Source organism: Gossypium hirsutum, unplaced genomic scaffold (genome assembly GCF_007990345.1).
Source record: "Gossypium hirsutum isolate 1008001.06 unplaced genomic scaffold, Gossypium_hirsutum_v2.1 scaffold_542, whole genome shotgun sequence".
In the NCBI taxonomy this organism is placed as follows: domain Eukaryota; kingdom Viridiplantae; phylum Streptophyta; class Magnoliopsida; order Malvales; family Malvaceae; genus Gossypium; species Gossypium hirsutum.
The window spans coordinates 3,979-25,000 of NW_024403097.1; the positions used below are offsets into that span (position 1 = coordinate 3,979).

The window sequence follows — 21,022 nt, forward strand, 5'->3', positions numbered from 1 at the left end:
TTATCATCCGAATAATCATGCACATATATCAATAAATCATAACACATTTATATTTCATTTTCATTACTAGAACTCAAACACAAGACACTTATCAACCTTTACCATTTTCGGCTCAATAGCCACATACAAAGAGCATGATTTTGATTGGCTTTGTAACATGATCTCTATACACATTCGGCTACCAGTCATAAGTATAAACTAATTACCTCGATACATAATTCAAGTAGAATCATTATATCACCATTTATTTGTTATGCTTATATGTCGTGATTTAATCAAATCATAAACTAAATTCCATTACTCAAAGACTTACCTTGGATGTTGTCGAACGATTTCAACGGCTATTCGATCACTTTTTCCTTTCCCCTATCCAACTTTGATCCTCTAAGCTCTTGAGCTAAATCAAACAATTTACTTCCCAAATCAAACATAGTCATTCGGCATCCATATACATTTTAGAACCAATTCACTTGAATTAATTGCCCACTTAAGCCTCTCATCATTTCATTTTCAAATTTGTATATTTGGTAAGTCACATTAAAAAATTATACATATAGCTTTAATACATTTTATACTCGCTGAAATGTACCATCAAGATATACTTTACTCAAATAATTTACCTTGGCCGAACATGTACAATGTTTTGTAGCTTAATAATTATAATATGCATCATGTATTTATAATATTCATGCGGCCAATTATCCATGGTCATACACACACACAATCAAAAATAAATACCAAAATTTTCATATCCTTTATGCCCTAAGCCAAATACACTTGTCATGTTCACTTACATTTTTCAACAAATTCCTTCTTAATCAAACGCATATTTGGCTAGAAACATGGAAATTTTTAGAAATTTTTAATTTAGCACCTAATCGATTATAACACATTTAAACATTCTTTTCATTTTATTAACTCAAACCACATACATTACTCAAGTACAACATCTTCATATTCGACATTAGCATCAAACAGAATAGCCAATTCTTCCCACTTTGAATCTATGCATCTATTTAATCATAGTTTGTTCAAGCACTCATACAACAAGATTCATCCAATTTAACAAGAAACAAAAACCTTATTTCTCCATAGCTACTATGGCCGAAAGTTCTAGACATCTCAATACCGAAATTTCTAACATGGGTTACCTAAAGAACTTGGTGATGGGTTCAAATTGATCTAACATTTCAAGCAACTTAACACATCCACATAGCTAACATGCTAATAGTATCAAGGCATCAACTAAAATTTTGAGGCCTCTTACCCGAATCCTAACTCTCCAACAACCCCAAATCCATCCATGAGATAGATAGAATTTAGACTAATCATCCAAAGGATGTATAAACTTCCAAAAGCAACATTGAACATACCTTAATCTAGAGAACCACCTTGGCCGAATTTTTCTTCTTCCTCTTCCTCTAGTTACGGCAATGGAGGAGTAACATAAGCTAACTTTTTTTTTCTCCCCTAACCACTATTATTTTATTATCCATATTTTTTATTTTTAACATAAAATATTAACATAAAATAATTATAAAATGTTTTAGTCCATAACATGGCCGGCCACCATCTAGAATTTGGCTAATTTGACATACAAGTACAAGCATTTTCTAACATGCATTAATAGGCCACTTTAACATTTGCCTAGCACATTTCTAAATTTTCTCACACAAGTCCTATTTAATAAATTTCACACAATATATATACATAATTTAAGCATGAATTTTTCACACATGCATATCCATATATAATGAGCATCAAACATGACTGTAAATTATTTTTATGACTTGGTTTCGTGGTCCCGAAACCACTTTTCGACTAGGGTCAATTTAGGGCTGTCACAACACGACTGTGTGGTCTGCCCATGTGAGGAAGTCCAGGCCGTGTTGATTTCATACATTGGCCCATTTTCTTCATTTTTGGCCTGTTTCTCATCTTTTTATTCTCCTATGCTCACCTAAGTATAAAACATGAAATTAAAGGATTAGGAGCATCGAATTCACCAATTCTAAGGAGAAACCATCCATAAATGCGTTAAGCATGGGGTATAAATATGTATAAATTACGATTTATCACAAATCTTAAACTGCGTGAATAGTAGAGGGGTTTGAATGCAAATTGAAGGAGTCTTCAAGGGCCATTTTGCAAGCCAAATAATTAACCAAACAAGCTGATTGGGTCAGCATGTGGGAATGTTTTGGGCTACCCAATGCTCGGTTGGATCGATTTTCTCGGTTCAGCTCAACTGGGCCATTTTTTTCATAATTTATTAATAATAATTTATTTAACCCAAATTAAATTAGATTAAAATTAAAATTAATTATACTATGAATTAATATACATAATTTGGACCGCCTTAGGCTGAAAAATTAATTCCCCTTGATGCTTCAAAATTGCTTCTCAGTATTGTGCTTCTAGTAGTGTCTGCCGAGCCATTTTCGCCCTTTGTGCGAATCTGTAAAAAAAAATTGATATAAAATTAATTAAAATTCAAAATTTTATAATTTGAGTTCAATTTAATTATTTTATAATTATTATATATTTTTCAATAAGAATTTTACCTAAACTGCATGAATTTGAGTTAAAAAGGGCATGAAAAGTGTGTATATTTTTGTGTTTCCACACCCCCAAACTTAATTCATTGCTTGTCCCGAGTAATGCAAAATTTTGAAAAGAATTTCTCAGAAACACCATTGAAAAATGCCTTTAGAACAATATTTTTCCCAAATTTATGATTTTAGTATACTTATGCTCAAAAACAAGAGATTTGATATTTATGCTACTTATGTATACATACCATTCAAATTAATCTCAGTAATTCTCATTATAGAAAAAATAGACTAAATGCTTTCTCAATAAAGACATGCTAAATTCCTACCGATTTGATTTTATTTCCTTATTCAATATTAAGCTGCAATCATTAAGTTTAACTTATGCCTTCATATGTTGAACATAGCAATTTCTCTCCACCAATGTAGGTAGCATAGAAACTAGAATCAATAGGTCTTTAAAAAGGTTGTAACGTGACTAGGCTAGGGGTAGGTAAAAGATAGATAAGTTTAGGCTAAAAACCCTAGACTCAACTTGAATTGGACCTTTGAAATAATTACCTTCAATACATCAACTTATCTTGCTTTCACATGCTCTTTTCTACATCTATTTCTTTCAAGTACATATGCTATTCTCTTTATTTATTTATTTATTTCTTTTTTATATGAGCATTTTGTTGTATATACCACAATTTTTTAAGCATCTGATACTTCTTTTCAACATCCCAAACTTATTTTCAAAGAACATTCTGAATGGTACTAAGTCTTGATACGTGATATTCACGATAGGTTTTAAATATTTATAATTAATCGTTCTTGAAACTAACTATTATCACGACGAAGGCAAGTGTACCTATTGAACAATAGTATATCTTTAGCAAGACTAGATTGTCGAACCCAAAGGAAATAAGAGTACTAGTAATTACTTTCTTTTATTATCTTACCTAAAAATTAAGAGATTTGTTTACCTAAATTAATTAACTAAACTAAGAGTGCACAGAGAGAAATTGGGGAAAAGCTTTTGAGAAAATTCGATTGATTAAGACCATACCCAAGGAAAAATCCACCTAGACATCACTTGTTATTTGACTCTGAATCAGACGATTTATTCATTTGGCTTGATCCGTAAAAATCCCTAAGTTATGTTATTATCTCTATCGAGACTAATAACGTCTAATCCTAGGTTAATTAATTGAAATCTCTTTCTTATTAACACCTAGTGTTGCATTAACTCGATCTATGGATCCCTTTATTAGGTTTCACCCTAATCTGGAAAAATCTTATCACCTTATCTCTAGGCGTGCAATCAACTCCGCCTAATTATGACAAATTTACTCTTAGACAGGTCTATTCCTCCTCTAAATAAGAGCATTAACTCAAATCAATATCCTGGAATTATAAACAAGAATTAAGAACACATAATTAAGAACAAGTCAAATATTTATCATACAATTCAGATAACAATAACAAGATCCATCTTAGGTTTCATTCCCCTTAGGTATTTGGGGGTTTAGTTCATAATTATAGAAGAAAACATCTCAGAAGAATAATGAATACAAAACATAAAGAAAACCCAAAACCCCTGAATAGAAATTGAAGGGAGATCTTCAGTCTTGATGATGGATCCGGATTCTGAGATGGACCAATCGACTTCCCTTGAGTAATTCCTTTGCTTCCTACTCCACGTCCCCTTTCCTAAGTGCCTCCTCAGGTGTTTATATAGGCTTTAGAATGCTTAAGAGTCCTCAAAATTGGCCTTTTCTGAATAGAGTTATACTTGGGCTCGATAGGAACACACCCGTGTGACACGCCCATGTGACACGCCTGTGTGTGGAAGTCCAGGCCGTGTTGATTTCTCATGTGGGTCCATTTTCTTCGTTTTTGGAACATTTCTCGCTCTTTTTACTCTCTTATGCTCACCTAAGTATAGAACATGAAATTAAAGGATTAGGAGCATCGAATTCACCAAATCTAAGGAGAAACCATCCATTAATACGCTAAGTATGGGATAAAAATATGTATAAATTACGATTTATCAAATACCCCCACACTTAAGCGTTTGCTTGTCCTCAAGAAAAATCCTCAACTCACAATCAAAATAAATTTTTCTCAATTTATAATCCCTATCAATAATATCTCAAGATAATCCATAAGTATTCATACATTGAAAATTCAACTTAAAAGTATATCAAAGTTTCAAACATTCCAAGTTGAGTATTTTATCACGAAAACATAGGTGTCTCCCCTTATCTAAGTGATTACCTTTGATCAAAATATCACAGAGTTTAACATCCTCACTAAAGATTCACTCAAATCATTCAAGTTGTTTAAGGACATCAATTAAAGTACTCATTAGTCAATATGAAAAGCTATTGCCATAGGCTTGCTTGAAAATCAAATCTCCACCACTATAAATTGAGCTGATACATCAATCAAAAAGGTCTTTTAGAAGGTTGTACTGTGGCTTCAGTTAGGGGGTGTGGTCACAAGCTGGAAGAAAATCTTAAAATCGAGATTGAATTGAAAATTTACCTAGCTAGAAAAATAACCAGTCATCAGTTGAATACAAGTGAGCTTCTTCTCAGAATATGGAATTAACACTCAAGCTCAAAAATGACGAATTACTACTAATATGTATGTAAGTATTATGTTTTTTTTAAGAACAAGTCAAATACATAGAAGATCAAAACATAGCCAAGCAATTTGTTCAAACCAAATCTTGACAAAAATAAGGATCAAATTAGGGGATTTCAACAATAATGGGTTATGGGTTAATATTGAGGGTAAATAAATTAATGGTTTGTTAGGCTCAAAGGGGTTCACTAAGGGTCAATTATGAAGGTAGGCTTTTGTGGAGTGAGTGGGTTAAACCTAAGTGCCTTTATCATCTTGACATATCAAATCAAATGGTGTGGTCTTGACATGCATAATCAAGCAAGTTCTAGAATAACAAATCAATACTGACGCACTCATAATAAAAGTGAGCATGAAAGAAATAAAATATGCTCTAAATGCTCAAGTTCTCACAAAGATTATGGCTTTTTGCTATTTAAACTTGTGAATTTCCACTCACGATAATACCTAAACTTAGGGAAACAACCTAAAAGTTTATAATTCTTCAAAAATCAACTTATCATGCTTGATTCCCCAATGTCTTAAAGTTTAAACAATCAATGCATAAATGCCTATGTTTTAATTCAAGACATATCAATAAAACCATAAATTAATTAAAATTCATTCTAATAGTGATATGAGTGATTCACGTGAGAATAAGATAAAATTTAGGGATTTCTAATGATGATATGGAAGACCCCTCCATATTTAAGATGTACATTGCCCTCAATGTACAAAGATAGATATATTGAAAAAGATAGATATATAATCATAAGATAGGGAGAGAAGTGAAACTTCCTGAATGATGAATAAACTCATTGAATTGGAGTTATGGAGAATAATCGGCCAAGGTAATGATGAGAGTGTAGGAGGATACTCCGGTGGTGGTAGAGGTTCATTAGTCCAAAAGTCTTGTGCCAAAAGAATATTATATCTGGTGGTAGCTATGGTCGTGGTCGAGCAGGACATGGCAGTCATGGAGAGCCTTTCCCAGTGGAGTTTTTTGGCTCCTATGCGATGATGAGCTTTGGAGCTCTTTATGACTGTGATAAAATCAGGAACACTTTAGGAAATATAATGAAGCATAATTACTCATAATGAAATAGCCAAAAATAAAAATTGTAAAAACTCAAGATAAAATAGTATTAAAAGGAAATAAAAAGTAATTTTAAAATATAAAGATAAAAATAAAATAAATAATAGGTGTTTATAGAGAAATTGGGGCACATAGCCGTGGGGCACGCCCGTGTGCCTTCATTTCAGCCCGTGCATTTCTTGTTTTTCGAAATTGAGCGCATTGCTGTACACGGCCATGTTGCACGGCTGTGTCAATCTTCGTTCGCTTCTCCCACGCCTGTGTATGATAGACCATGCCCGTGTTCTTTTTGAGAGTATCGACCACGGGTGAATGACACGGGTGTGTCGCATGCCTATGTTAAATTCTCACTTTCAATCATGATTTCAAGGCACGGGCATGTCTCAAGCCTGTGTTGTTTTGGCAGTTTCACCCACGGCCATGTCGCACGGCCGTGGCAACTTATCGCATCCCTTGTTGGGATAAAAATTTTGCCCTGTTTTCACACGGCTGTGTCTTATCTCGTGGTATGTGCACGGCCTATGGCACGCCCGTGTGCCTGGCCGTGTGGATGGGAAAACCCTGTGTTTCAAGACTCAGTTAGTATGTTAGATGTGAAAAACTAGAATTCAAATAAATCATTACTGTTAGTGCTCGGGTTGCCTCCCGAGAAGCGCTTATTTATAGTCTAAGCTTGACTTACCTCTTTGGTGTATGGTCATGGTGGTGTGAGGAGTGTAATCAATTTTATCAAAATAAGGTTTAAGACAAGTACTGTTTACCTTAAAAGTGCCAAATTTAGGATGAATTACCTCGACTGTACCATATGGGAAAATACTAAGTACCGTGAGAGGAATTTCTTCATTAGGTTCAGAAGTGGCAATGCGATGGTCTACTGCATCTAGTAGTACATTGTCTCCAACCTTAAGTTGCGTTGGTGTGTCATTGAGCTCGTCATGTCAGGGTTTTGGTTTATCGTGTGTCCTCAGTCTATGTGTCCGCCATTCATCCAGTTCCTCTATTTTTAGCCTTCGTTCTTCATAGATAGGTCCTTTGTTGTTGTTTGAGCACGGCTCATATGCGTTCTTCGAAACTATTTCCTGCACAGAAGGTTTCACGACATGATTAGTACTAGTAGAATGATTTATACAACCACCTTCAATTTTTGATGTGTTACTCGAATTACAAGCTTAAAGGGTGATTGTTTCGTCTCCCACAAGAAGTGTGAGTTCACCTATACCAACATCAATAATGGTTCTAGTAGTCGCTAAAAAGGGTCGTCCTAAAATCAAAGGTGCGTTACTATCCTCTTCCATGTCTAGAACAACAAAGTCTACTGGGTATATAAATTTATCGATCTTAACAAGAACATCTTCAATGATACCTCTAGGAAATCTAATGGCTTTATAAGCCAATTGAATGCTCATCCTAGTTTGTTTGGGTTTCCCAAGACCTAGCTGTTTAAATATTTTATAAAGCATAACATTAATGCTTGCCCCTAAATCAGCCAATGCATTATGAACATCTAAACTACCAATAAAAAAAGGAATCATAAAACTCCCTGGATCTTTCAATTTTTTGGGTATCTTATTCTATAATATGGCTGAGTAAACTGCATTCAACTCCACAAGCGACGCGTCATCCAACTTTCGTTTGTTTACTAGAAGCTCTCTTGAAAATTTGACTGTGTTTGGCATCTGCGAGAGAGCTTCGATAAACAGTAAGTTAATACGTAATTTCTTTAATAGTTTAAGGAATTTACCAAATTGTTCATCTGTACAGTCTTTCCTTGTCGCATTAGGGTATGGCACCTGTGACAGCCCTAAATTGACCCTAGTCGGAAAGTGGTTTCGGGACCATGAAACCGAGTCTTATAAAAAAATTAAAGGTTATATTTTGTGTTTATGATGTGCGTAAATGCTTGTGTGATAGTTCCATACTTTAATTTGGTCAGTGTATGTGAAATTTATTAGTAGGGACTTATGTGAGACAATTTGGAAATATGCTAGGCAAGTGTTAAAGAGGCCTATCAATATATGTGGGAAAGTGCTTGTCCTTGCATGTCAAATTAGCCAAATTAAAGCATAGTGGCCGGCCATGCTATGGGTGGAAACATGTCACAAACATGTTATGTTAGTGATGTATGTTAGGAAAAATAAAATAAGGAGCATGGTAATAAAATAATGAAAGGGAATATGATGAGAACAAAGAAAAAAAAAGTGTCCATCCTTTTTCATTTCTTTTGGCCGAAAGTTCTAAGGAAGAAGGAAGGAGCTCTTGCTTCATGTTTGGCTTGGAAGAGGATTAGGAGGAGGTTCGGCCATACTTGTGTCTAGGATAAGGTATGTTTGATGTTGTGCCATGAGACTCATGCATGTTTTTAGTTGTTAGCTTGAGTTCTAACTAGCCCATGGTAGTAAGGTGAAGTGCAAATGTTAGTGTTTGATTTACTAGTGTGTATATGTGTATTAGCCGAGTTTTGAATTTGAAACAAAATGGTATGTAGTCAATACAAGTAACCATATTTGTAGGAAGTATTAAGCATATACTCGGCCTCAACCTAGACATGTATATTCGGCCACATGAGATAGGTTGGTGTTGCATGTGTTCGGTTAGAGGCAAGCATATTGATGCTTTTATCTTGGCTTAGATAATCAAATAAAAGAGAGTGTGGGCTAAAATGTTGAGTTTGATTCATGATTTCCATATGTATATGTGACTTTAATGCCTAATGTATATATGGGCTAAGTACCTTGAGGTTCTCTTTTGATGTTCAAATGAATTGTGTTAAATTGCTTAATGTGATTAAAAATGCGCATGACCATTGTGTATTTGAGCTAAAAGGTGGCCATATGACCTATCAAGCTCCTTGTCATATTCGGCCATAAGCTAGCATAATGAGACTTTAATAAGTTAAATTTGTTTGAATTAGCTCAAGAGCTTAGAGGACCACAGTTGGATAAGGGAAAGGAAAAAGTTATCGAATAGCCGCCGAAAACGTTCGACCACATCCGAGGTAAGTTTTCGAGCAGTGAGACCTAGTTTCTGATTTGATTAAGTCATAATGGATGTGCATAGAGATCGTGTTATAAAGCAAACTAAACCATGCTGTTTGTATGTGGCTAGTGAGCCGAAATGGGAATGCTTAATACGTGACTTGTGTTTGAACTCTAATTGTGAAAATGAAATTAGATGTGTCATGATTTATTGATATGTGCATGAATGTTCGGATGATAACCGGGCTAAGTCCCGAGAGCATTTGAGCTAGTGGCTAATTTCGGGCTAAGTCCTGAAGGCATTTGTGCGAGCTACTAATTCCGGGCTAAGTCCCGAAGGCATTTGTGAGAGCTACTAATTCCGGGCTAAGTCCCGAAGGCTTTTGTGCGAGTTATTATACCGGGCTAAGTCCCGAAGGCATTTGTGCAAGTTACTATAACCGGGCTAAGTCCCGAAGGCATTTGAGCTAGTGGCTATATCCAGCTAAACTCCGAAGGTACTTGGTTTGGGAACGAGTGATCTTGCTGTAATAATTTAAATTGATACGCTCGTAAAACCCAACGATGAGGTACGTTTCGTATATGCATTAGGGTGGTGATTCCGTTTATATAATATTTGCTCAGTAAATTAATGAGCTTCCGGCCTTGGCTAAGTTGATCTTTTGTGTATGAATATAAGGATTGGTAATGTGAAGTAAGTATGATATTGAGAATTTGTGCATATGAGATTATCCGTTTAGCCATATGATTGCTATACTTTGGTTGTGTCTAATTTCATGGCTCAATCTTACTAAGCATTAAATGCTTACTCCGTTTCTTTGATTCTCTGTTTTATAGATTTTGGGTTCGTCAGCTATCGGACTCGGGATTATTGAAGTCGAAGTCTCCCACACTATCAAAGCCCCTTTTTGGTACACTTTTGGTTGAACTTTGAAATGGCATGTATAGGACTACCCTTTTTGTTGTTGGTCATGGACCCTTTGGTTTTGTATAAATTTGGATAGCCATGCGAAAATGGCTTATATACACTTTGAGCTTAATATTATAATCGTCTTGTATGATGTTCATTAAGAGGTATGGAAATGTTTGGGAACGATTAGCCATTGGAATGGTTAATCATGATCATATTTTGTGCTATATATGCTAAAGGGCTAGTTGAATCATGGAAACTATGTAACAGGTAAAGTTTACCCTAAAGGCTGATGCTGGCAGCAGCAGTGATGTGGATGTGAAAAATCACTAAAAATAGTAGGAATGGAATTAAATAGTGAATAAATTATGTAATCGAACCTTGATGAATATATTTTCATAGGAAAGTAACGGAACGGTCATATGAACAGTATATTATGAGATGTTAAAGTTTTCGTGAAACAGGGCCAGAATGGTTTCTGGATTCCCTGTTCCGACTTTGTAAATTCATTATAAATTAACCAGAGATAATTAGAAGTCATTCCTTACATTTATAGATTCCTTGTTGAGTCTAGTTTCATTAGAAACAAACGGCATCAGTATTGAAGCTTTGTACAGGGAGATATTCAAGTCGTAATACGCAAAGGTCAGTGTAGTCGAACCCTGAAAAAGGGAGGAATTTAACTAATAAACTGTACTAATTGGCTTGACCAAAAATTCTAGAAAAAAAGTTGTAGATGAAAATATGAGTCTAGTTTCAGGAAAAATTTACGAAACTGGTTTTCGAGTTTTGAAACTCAAGATATGATTTTTAAGGCGACAGTGATGCAGTAACTAGCTTGTCTGGAAAATTTTCAAATGGACTGTGAAAATAAATGTATTATGTCTGTTAGCACCTCGTGTTCGACTCCGGCAACGGTCTCGGGTACGGGGTGTTACAATTAAATTAGTATCAGAGCTACGGTTTAGTCGATTCTAGGACTACCGTACTACGTTTGGGTCTAGCTATACATGCCATTATGTGATTATTTGATAGCGTGGTGATTTCTGACATTTGCAAATGTGTGTATTTATAGTAATGGATCCCGATCTCGACCGAGCGGTAGCTGATGATCTTGAGAGTGTAGCGCCTGCTCCCGTACAAGGGACAGCTCCGGCGGACTCTCAGCCTATTGCTAGTAATCCGAATGATGAAGCTAGACAAGCTTTCTATAGCGTGATGAATGATTGGTTCAACCAATACATTCGAACTAATACGGCTGTTCCACAACCTCCATTCCCGACTAATGCCACCCCCGCACCTACAATACCTCCGGCAACTGACCAAATAAGGAGCATGGTAATAAAATAATGAAAGGGAATATGATGAGAACAAAGAAAAAAAAAGTGTCCATCCTTTTTCATTTCTTTTGGCCGAAAGTTCTAAGGAAGAAGGAAGGAGCTCTTGCTTCATGTTTGGCTTGGAAGAGGATTAGGAGGAGGTTCGGCCATACTTGTGTCTAGGATAATGTATGTTTGATGTTGTGCCATGAGACTCATGCATGTTTTTAGTTGTTAGCTTGAGTTCTAACTAGCCCATGGTTCAAATCTTTGCTATGTCATGGAGATGATATTCGGCTAAGGTGGATTGGTGTTGATGTCATTTCCATGCTAAAAGTGAAGCTTTGTAATGATGCATGTGATGGTGGATTGATGACTCTTGAATCTTCTTTTTAGCATTTTTGAGTGAGACATTAAGTTCTTTGTTTAACCATGACCAAAATTGAAATGGTATCGTGTTGTGATGCATTCGGCCATGGTTGGAAGTAGAAGAGAAATGTGGTTGTTGTTCACGTTATTTAGATGAGAAATGGTAGTAAGGTGAAATGCAAATGTTAGTGTTTGATTTACTAGTGTGTATATGTGTATTAGCCGAGTTTTGAATTTGAAACAAAATGGTATGTAGTCAATACAAGTAACCATATTTGTAGGAAGTATTAAGCATATACTCGGCCTCAACCTAGACATGTATATTCGGCCACATGAGATAGGTTGGTGTTGCATGTGTTCGGTTAGAGGCAAGCATATTGATGCTTTTATCTTGGCTTAGATAATCAGCTAAAAGAGAGTGTGGGCTAAAATGTTGAGTTTGATTCATGATTTCCATATATATATGTGACTTTAATGCCTAATGTATATATGGGCTAAGTACCTTGAGGTTCTCTTTTGATGTTCAAATGAATTGTGTTAAATTGCTTAATATGATTAAAAATGCGCATGACCATTGCGTATTTGAGCTAAAAGGTGGCCATATGACCTATCAAGCTCCTTGTCATATTCGGCCATAAGCTAGCATAATGAGACTTTAATAAGTTAAATTTGTTTGAATTAGCTCAAGAGCTTAGAGGACCACAGTTGGATAAGGGAAAGGAAAAAGTTATCGAATAGCCGCCGAAAACGTTCGACCACATCCGAGGTAAGTTTTCGAGCAATGAGACTTAGTTTATGATTTGATTAAGTCATAATGTATGTGCATAGAGATCGTGTTATAAAGCAAACTAAACCATGCTGTTTGTATGTGGCTAGTGAGCCGAAATGGGAATGCTTAATACGTGACTTGTGTTTGAACTCTAATTGTGAAAATGAAATTAGATGTGTCATGATTTATTGATATGTGCATGAATGTTCGGATGATAACCGGGCTAAGTCCCGAGAGCATATTAGCTAGTGCCTAATTCCGGGCTAAGTCCCGAAGGCATTTGTGCGAGCTACTAATTCCGGGCTAAGTCCCGAAGGCATTTGTACGAGCTACTAATTCCGGGCTAAGTCCCGAAGGCTTTTGTGCGAGTTATTATACCGGGCTAAGTCCCGAAGGCATTTGTGCAAGTTACTATAACCGGGCTAAGTCCCGAAGGCATTTGAGCTAGTGGCTATATCCGGCTAAACTCCGAAGGTACTTGGTTTGGGAACGAGTGATCTTGCTGTAATAATTTAAATTGATACGCTCGTAAAACCCAACGATGAGGTACGTTTCGTATATGCATTAGGGTGGTAATTCCGTTTAAATAATATTCGCTCAGTAAATTAATGAGCTTCCGGCCTTGGCTAAGTTGATCTTTTGTGTATGAATATAAGGATTGGTAATGTGAAGTAAGTATGATATTGAGAATTTGTGCATATGAGATTATCCGTTTAGCCATATGATTGCTATACTTTGGTTGTGTCTAATTTCATGGCTCAATCTTACTAAGCATTAAATGCTTACTCCGTTTCTTTGATTCTCTATTTTCTAGATTTTGGGTTCGTCAGCTATCAGACTCGGGATTATTGAAGTTGAAGTCTCCCACACTATCAAAGCCCCTTTTTGGTACACTTTTGGTTGAACTTTGAAATGGCATGTATAGGACTACCCTTTTTGTTGTTGGTCATGGACCCTTTGGTTTTGTATAAATTTGGATAGCCATGCGAAAATGGCTTATATACACTTTGAGCTTAATATTATAATCGTCTTGTATGATGTTCATTAAGAGGTATGGAAATGTTTGGGAATGATTAGCCATTGGAATGGTTAATCATGATCATATTTTGTGCTATATATGCTAAAGGGCTAGTTGAATCATGGAAACTATGTAATAGGTAAAGTTTACCCTAAAGGCTGATGCTGGCAGCAGCAGTGATGTGGATGTGAAAAATCACTAAAAATGGTAGGAATGAAATTAAATAGTGAATAAATTATGTAATCGAACTTTGATGAATCTATTTTCATAGGAAAGTAACGGAACGGTCATATGAACAGTATATTATGAGATGTTAAAGTTTTCGTTAAACAGGGCCAGAACGGTTTCTGGATTCCCTGTTCAGACTTTGGAAATTCATTATAAATTAACCAGAGATAATTAGAAGTTATTCCTTACATTTATAGATTCCTTGTTGAGTCTAGTTTCATTAGAAACAAACGGCATCAGTATTGAAGCCCTGTACAGGGAGATATCCAAGTCGTAATACGGAATGGTCAGTGTAGTCGAACCCTGAAATAGGGGGGACTTTAACTAATAAACTGTACTTATTGGCTCGACCAAAAATTCTAGACAAATATTTGTAGATGAACATATGAGTCTAGTTTCAAGAAAAATTTACAAAACTGGTTTTCGAGTTTTGAAACTCAAGATATGATTTTTAAGGCGACAGTGATGCAGTAACCAGCTTGTCTGGAAAATTTTCAAATGGACTGTGAAAATAAATGTATTATGTCTGTTAGCACATCGTGTTCGACTCTGGCAACGGTCTCGGGTACGGGGCGTTACAGCACCCGCGGTTTGTACTCTTTACTTACCGTTCTTTGCTCACTGTGGACTACCTCACCTTTATCTTGACTTACCACAATGCCTTGCCTCGGTTCTGATATAGGCTCAACTAACCCTTCCTTGTCATGAATGGTAATTGCATTGAGTTGTTCCCTTGAGTTAGATTCTGTGTTACTCGACAAACTACCTTATGGTCATTCAGAAATCAGTTTAGCGAGTTGGCCTATCTGAGTTTCGAGCCCTTGGATTGACGCTTGTTGATTCTTAAGGGCTGTCTCAGTATTCTGGAAATGAGTTTCTGACACCGAGATGAATTTTGTTAGCATCTCCTCAAGGTTTGGCTTTTTCTCTTGTTGGTAAGGTGGCTGTTGGTAGCCTAGAGGAGGTGGTCTCTGATTCCCTTGGCCTCCCCATGAGAAATTTGGGTGGTTCCTCCAACCTGCATTGTAAGTATTACTATAAGGATTATTTTGAGATCGAGATTTATTACCTATGTAATTTAACTACTCGTTCTCTATGTTGTGGCCATAGGGTGGGTATTTTAAATTGCTTGATTCTCCTCTACTTGCTTCGCACTGTATTATTGGGTGAACCTGTGAAGAACTAAGAAAACCATCAATTTTCTTATTCAAGAGTTTTACCTGATTAGAGAGCATGGTGACCGAGTCGACATTATAAACGCCGGCTGCTTTTGTTGGCTTTGTCCTCATGACTTGCCATTGATAATTATTCAGTGACATCTCTTCTATAAATTCATAAGCATCTTCAGGTGTTTTATTATTGATGGTTCCGCCCGCGGCTACGTTGATCATCTGTCTAATTGAAGGATTCAGGCCATTATGAAACGTTTGAACTTGTAGCCAAAGTGGTAACCCATGGTGAGGGCACCTTCTCAAAAATTCCTTGTATCTCTCCCGTGCATCGTAGAGTGTTTCTAAATCCATCTGCACAAAAGAAGAGATATCATTACGTGATTTGGTTGTTTTAGCCGGCAGAAAATATTTTAATAAAAACTTCTCGGTCATTTGTTCCCAAGTAGTGATTGACCCTCGTGGTAACGAGTTCAACCATTGTTTAGCCTTATTCCTCAACGAAAAGGGAAACAACCGAAGGTGAATGGCGTCATCAGAAACGCCATTGATTTTAAAAGTGTCGCAAAACTCTAAGAAATTTGCCAAGTGAGCATTGGGATCCTCGTCCTGCAAACCATCAAACTGAACAAACTTTTGGATGATTTGAATTGTATTAGGTTTCAGTTCAAAATTATTTGCAGCAACACCAGGCCTAACTATGCTAGATTCAGTTCCTGTTGAAGCATAATCATACATAGTACGTAGAGCAGGTTTCTGATTAACAGCAATCGCAGGAGGTAGCGGATTTTCTTGGTTTTCAGCCATCTCCTCGGTTGTGGTAGAAGTATCGTCCTCTTGCTCTTCCTTTGTGTATCGTAAGCTTTGCCTTATTTCTCTTCGATTTCTGCAAACGTGCAATCGATCTCACTATCAAATAGTAATGGTCCTGACGGATTTCTTCTGGTAATAAACTAGAAAAACCTGTCAGAAGAGAATAAATGAAGAATTAGAGAATAAAATTAAAATTAAAATTGCAATAAAAGTAAAATGGCTAAAGTAATAAAAATCAAGTGTTCCTAATATCCTAGTTCCCCAACAACGGGGCCAAAACTTGATACGTGATATTCGCGACAGGTTTTAAATATTTATAATTAATCGTTCTTGAAATTAACTATTATTACGATGAAGACAAGTGTACCTATCAAATAGTAGTATAGCTTTAGCAAGACCGGATTTCCAAATCCAAAGGAACCAAGAGTGCACAGAGAGAAATTGGGGAAAAGCTTTTGAGAAAATTTGATTGATTAAGACCATACCCAAGGAAAAATCCACCTAGACTTCACTTGTTATTTGACTCTGAATTAGACGATTTATTCATTTGGCTTGATCCGTAGAAATCCCTAACTTATATTATTATCTCTCTCGAGACTAATAACGTCTAACCCTAGGTTGATTAATTGAAATCTCTTTCTAATTAACACCTAGTGTTGCATTGACTCGATCTATGAATCCCCTTATTAGGTTTCACCCTAATTCGGTAAAATCTTATCACCCTATCTCTAGGCGTGCAGTCAACTCCACTTAATTGTGACAAATTTACTCTTATACAAGGTCTATTCCTCCTCTGAATAAGAGCATTAACTCAAATCAATATCCTGGAATATTAAAACAAGAATTAAGAACACATAATTAAGAACAAGTCAAATATTTATCATACAATTCAGATAATAATAACAAGATCCGTCTTAGGTTTCATTCCCCTTAGGTATTTAGGGGGTTTAGTTCGTAATAATAGAAGAAAACATCTCAAAAGAATAATGAATACAAAACATAAAGAAAACCCAAAACCCATGAATAGAAATTAAAGGGAGATCTTCAGTCTTGATGATGGATCCGGCTTTTGAGATGGACCAATCGGCTTCCCTTGAGTAATTCCTTGCCTCCTACTCCGCGTCCCCGTTCCTAAGTGCCTCCTCAGGTGTTTATATAGGCTTTAGAACACCTAAAAGCCCTCAAAATTGGCCTTTTCCGAATAGGGTTATACTTGGGCTCGACACGGACACGCTCGTGTGAGGAACTCCAGGCCGTGTTGATTTCCCATGTGGGTCCATTTTCTCTGTTTTCGGCCCGTTTCTTGCTCTTTTTACTCTCCTATGCTCACCCAAGTATAGAACATGAAATTAAAGGATTAGGAGCATCAAATTCACCAAATCTAAGGAGAAACCATCCATTAATGCGCTAAGCATGCGATAAAAATATATATAAATTACGGTTTATCAAGTTTAGTGTTTGGGATAGTTTAAAGATAATTAAGAGAAAAATGATGCCTAAATATTACAAAGGCTTAAATAAATTAGGCCATACAATCTTAAAGTTAGGTTTCAAGGGATAAAAATTTATCATGGTTGGCTTGAAAGGCTCAAACGGTCCAAACAAAAGTTGCTTAAATCATTTTCAACATTCCATGCTTCCTAGGATTTCGCCTCAAGTAACTACTAAGTCAATTCTAGAGACTTAAACTTTCATGTAGGCCTAACTTTCCTAAAGAGCAAAAAAATTTTATGGTATGATTTGTATACTTTATTAAGAATACATTTATATCATAATTCAACTAACATAACAAATATTGAAATAATCGAACTTTATTTATACTGAAGTTTAGCATACTTAACAAAATTTCAAATTTTTGAACAAAATATATCCTAATTATAATTAAAAGAAAATTTTATTCTAAGAGGAAATAATTTCAATTTTTCGGTCCCCCTACTTAAGATGAACAATGTTCTCATTGTTAAAAGTGAATAGATACTATACACTAGGTAAGATTCTAGGAAAGAGGAGGTGAGTCAATTTGACTGCTTAAGTACCAAGCTCTCTCTAGATCCAATCTTAGTCATGTATATATCTATTGCCACACTTTGTACTTTGCAACTTGTTCATTTTTATTTATGGTTTCCACCTCTTTTTTTTATTCTGCGAAAATAAAAATTCCTAATTAAACTGAATCCTAAAACATTAAATAACCTAAGAACAGAAATAAAATAAAGTCAAGATCCCCCTTTTTATTTATTTGTTGATCCCTCCGAATTTGACTCATCTTTAACTCTATCATCTTTGTTTTTTCATGAATCACTTCTCTCCCTCTTCGATAGTAGACTCCATGTTTCAAATATAAAATCTAGAAACTCAGGCACAATAATAAATAGGTCATTGAATATTTTCGTAAGAGCGCTTATCATTGAGTCATCCCTTCTTTTTTAATATCTCTAATAAGCCTGTTGTTGCCATTGCATATGTTTCATTATGTCCATGTAATACCCCAAACCCAGCCTAGACGCTATGGCCGACATCTGGCGTGTCACATTGAAGTGTTTTTTGAAAACCATGTTCTCATTGAAAACCCTTCGTACTATTTAAAACCTCTGGCCATTTTAAAACTTGTGAAAACCTCAGTTTCTGTTGGTTTATTAAAAGTCATTCTCTTGTAAAACATTATTACCTTTAAAACTTTATTTGTTGCGGAAGCTTAGTTTAAAGTTTTGCAAAAACGTGATATTTTGAAAAATAGTTATTGTTTTGGAAAAGAAAACTGTGTTCTACTCTAGCAGTTATAAAACAGTATATAAAATTCCAAATTTAGAACCAAAAATTAAAAGAGGCCTTGTTACAACCTAGATCGAATATAAGTACTTGTAAATAGATAACTTAAAAGAAAGTCGGAAACAATAGTAGTGGTGTGGCCAGCTCTGAGTCCCTCGCAGCACCGATCCTCCTAATGCTGATAATTACCTGCATAGTTAATAAATGGGGTGAGTATGAAAATTCAGTGTGTAATCCCCTCCTAAACTGAAACCGTTAGTAAACAGATAGAATTCAGAAATCAGTCTGGGCTGGAGCCCATTACATAATTAGTATCATATGCAGATATGCAGAGAGATTACCAGCCCAATCCAACCAACATACCACCCGTACCAACCAGCTCACTGTGTGGGGATAAAATCGACCAACCCAGCCAACACACCAAGCTTAGCATCAGTTGCGGCACTAAGTCAACAAGACGGCTCAACGCCATAGACAGGACAACACATAGCCGTAAACAAGACAACACATAGTCGTAAACATCGAAGCAACGCTGCCAGATAATAGGACAGCTGGAAGTCGTAAGCAGAATGTCACAATGGCACAAAGCCATCGATAACTGCATTATGTTAGGCACATTGCCCTCAACTAGAGTAGCATAACTGGCACACAGCCCTAGGTAAATGTGATTGACACAGAGTCGTCAATAATCATATATTGGCACATACCCTTAGGCAAATACTTTTGGCACACAGCCATAATCAGGTTGGCATAGAGCCATATGTAGGTTGGCGCAAATCCATAATCAGAATAATTGGCTTTAAGCCATCGGTACCTATATCATGTTAGGCACATAGCCATCGGTGACGGTAATATAGTCAGCACACAACATCGGGTAAATATGATTGACACATAGTCGTCAATAATCATATATTGGGCTTAAAAGCCACCGGTGGATCCACGGTCGTCAAGCAACCATGCGATCCTTAATCGGTGGATCCACGATAGTCAAGCAACCATGCGATCCTCAATCGGTGGATCCACAGTCGTCAAGTAACCATGCGATCCTCAATTTCTTCCTCCGTTTCATAATCCCCACCCATGTGCAACATAATATTATATGAATGCAGCAAATATACACACGGCATACAAAATCATACAAATCACAGTCACAACAGTCCAATCACAGTCATACATTCTCAGTCAAAACATAGTCAAATCAATCAAATTGTATTATCAGTGAGTCACATACCTTAGAGGGGAAAAACGGTATTTTTACCTATTAAGGGTGTTTTAGTCATTTCACCCTACAAGGGTGTTTCGGAAAATCTACAAACCAAGGGTATTTTGGTAATTTTGCAAACCAATGGTATTTCTATAATTTTTGAAAGTAAAGGGTATTTCTATAATTTTGGAAATCAAGGGTATTCTTGTAATTATCCAAATCAATGGTATTTTGGTAATTTTCTAAATCAGGGGTATTTTGGTAATTTTACAAATTAAGGGTATTTTGGTAATTTTACAAGTCGAGGGTATTTCGATAATTTTACAGGTCGACGATATTTCGGTAATTTACAAATCAAGTGTATTTTGGTAATTTTACAAACCAGGGGTATTTTGGTAATTTTACAAACTAGTGGTATTTTGGTAATTTGCTAATCGAGGGTATTTTGGAAATTTTGTAAACCAAGGGTATTTCAGTAATTCTACCCTATAGGGGCATTTCAATAGTTCTACCCTACAGGGGTATTTCAATAATACTAGCCTATAGATATGGGATTCACATAGTCCAATCCAATATTTACTACACAATCATACAATTTATGTAACACCCCTATCCCGTATCCGTCGCCGGAATAGGTAAGGGGCATTACCAGACAAACAAAAGATTTCACATCAATTCAGAATCACGGATATCATATAACCTCATTTCATAAGCAATCATCTCTTAAGATGGTCTACGAGACCTAAAATGTACTTTTAAGAAGGGTCTGGACTAAAACGAACACATTCAGAATTTTCAGAACTTAACCAAATCTTTCAAAACTGTTAAAGTCACACGCCCGTGTGACTAAGCCGTGTGACACACACGGGCACTAAACACTCCCATATGATCCAACCATGCTAAAAGGAGGTCCTATACTCACGTTTTCACATGACCAACAGACACGGCCGTGTGTCATGGCCGTGTGGTACTTAGCTACCTACTGACTTAAGCCCACGGCCAACAAACACGCCCGTGTGCTATGGCCGTGTGGCACAATGCAGGCTTGGTTTAAGCCAATTTGCCACCCCTTTATAGGTCATTCCTACAAGCCAAATTAAACAACATTCCTACAAAAATATTCAGCCAATTTCATGCTCAAAACATGCTTCATTACAGCTATTTCATCATCATTCAACAACTCATTCAAACCATACCAGAACTTAACACAAACATACC

General features: G+C 36.1%; 1 non-coding gene across 1 annotated transcript; it reads left to right on the top strand.

The window, feature by feature from the left end:
• Positions 1-15,298: 15,298 nt before the first annotated feature.
• LOC121226862 (small nucleolar RNA R71) lies at positions 15,299-15,404 on the top strand. Its single transcript, XR_005924548.1, has one exon. It is a non-coding gene; the product is annotated as a small nucleolar RNA R71 (small nucleolar RNA).
• Positions 15,405-21,022: the final 5,618 nt, after the last annotated feature.